The following is a 2195-nucleotide window of genomic DNA, read 5'->3' as shown; positions in this document are numbered from 1 at the left end:
TAATGTGTCAATATATTCTAACAGGCTATTATAAATTTTCAATATAAAAGCGGAGATGATTTGCGGTGCCTGGTCCGGCGGCGTATAATAAAAAAATGACACCGCCGGCAGGGCAATATTTGCGGACATATTGTGTACTTAAATATGTTTTCAGTGTAAACATGTCAAAAATATTCTAATAGGCTATTATAAATTTTCAATATAAAAGCGGAGGTGATTTGCGGTGCCTGGTCCGGTGGCGTATAATAAAAAAATGACACCGCCGGCAGGGCAATATTTGCGGAGGTATTGTGTACTTGAATATGTTTTCAACGTAAATGTGTCAAACTTCATTATAATTCTTTTTCTATTTTTGCGGAGTCAATGTGCGGTGGCTGGTCCGGCGGTGTATCATAAAAAAATGACACCACCAGCAAAGCAATGTTTGCGGAGGTATTGTGTACTTAAATATGTTCTCAGTATAAACATATCAAAAGTATTCTAACAGGCTATTATAAATTTTCAATATAAAAGCGGAGGCAATTTGCGGTGGCTGGTCCGGCGGCGTATCATAAAAAAATGACACCACCAGCAGGGCAATATTTGCAGAAGTATTGTGTACTTAAATATGTTTGCAACGTAAATGTGTCAAACTTCATTATAATTTTTTTCTATGTTTGTGGAGTCAATGTGCACACTTGTGAGCATGTACAGAGGTTTATATACTTGGCTTCCAAACCCCTATGAAGGATCCAGATGAGTTTACCCTCTGTAGTCTATCCACCGCAGTCACAATCTACCCTCCGCAATCTATCCCCCGCAATATGCCCTCCGCAATCTATCCCCCACAATATACCCTCCGCAATCTATCCCCCGCAATATGCCCTCCGCAATCTATCCCCCGCAATATGCCCTCCGCAATCTATCCCCCGCAATATACCCTCCGCAATCTATCCCCTGCAATATACCCTCCGCAATCTATCCCCTGCAATATACCCTCTGCAATCTATCCCCTGCAGCTGCAATCTACCACCTGCAATCTACCCTCTGCAATCCACCACTTAGTCCCCCCATAGAAAACATATACAGAAGAAAACAAGAAAACCTCAGCAGTACCGCCCATTTACTAGTAATCATATGTATCAACTGTCTATTTAATTCTAGTGTTCTTTGCCCTAAACAAGATTTTTGTATTTCAAAAAATATGCAAGGACTACTCTGCCAGAGCAATTTCAAAGGCAGAGCCTTGTTTAAAAAATTGCATTGCTCCAGCAGTGCCATTTGAGAAAAATATACTGCTCCGGCGGTGCCATTTAAAAAAATAATACATTGCTCCGGCGGTGCCATTTGTAAAAATGCGGTGCTATTTATGCTCCAGTGGTGGCATTTTAAACAAGAATACATTGCCCCGGCGGTGCTATTTTAAAAAATAATACATTTCCCCGGCGGTGCCATTTTAAAAAATAACATATTGCTCCGGCAGTGCCATTTGTAAAAATGCGGTGCTATTTATGCTCCAGTGGTGCCATTTTAAACAAGAATACATTGCCCCGGCGGTGCCATTTAAAAAAATAATACATTGCCCCGGCGGTGCCATTGTTAAAAATATTTGCATTGCCCCGGCGGTGCCATTGTTAAGAAAAATACACTGCCCCGGCGGTGCCATTTTTGAAAAAAAAAATACATTGCTCCGGCGGTGCCATTTATAAGAAAAAAACATTGCTCCGGCGGTGTCATCTAAAAAAATACATTGCTCCGGCGGTGCCATTTTTAAAAATAATACATTGTGCCTGCAGTGCCATTTGAAAAAAATAGATTGCTCTTGCGGAGCCTCTTTGAAAAAATTCCACTGCTGCAACAGAGCTTCATTATATATATCTGGACCTCCAACACAGCTATTTAAAAAGTGTCTCCTATGAAAAGGCAATGTGTTTTTATTGGAAGGTGTTCTGCTGGTGTGTTGTATTCAGCTGTATTTCTGGGGGACATGCTATAGACAATAGTTAATGAAGGCTGCTTGTGTTTCAAAAGAAATTACAGTATCTCATCACCTTGCAGTAGGACTCTCATTGTGATTAATCATTCAGTATGTTTTTCAGTTGTAATGGCTCACATTCATGACATTTAACTGATGACTGCAGGCCTATCACTATGTATGATCACCATCTATGTTTACATGGTACACCGCAACTTGTGCCGCCAGAGGACAGGGTGCA

Source organism: Laccaria bicolor, genomic scaffold, assembly GCF_000143565.1.
Source record: "Laccaria bicolor S238N-H82 LACBIscaffold_32 genomic scaffold, whole genome shotgun sequence".
Lineage (NCBI taxonomy): Eukaryota > Fungi > Basidiomycota > Agaricomycetes > Agaricales > Hydnangiaceae > Laccaria > Laccaria bicolor.
This window is presented reverse-complemented; position numbering follows the sequence as displayed.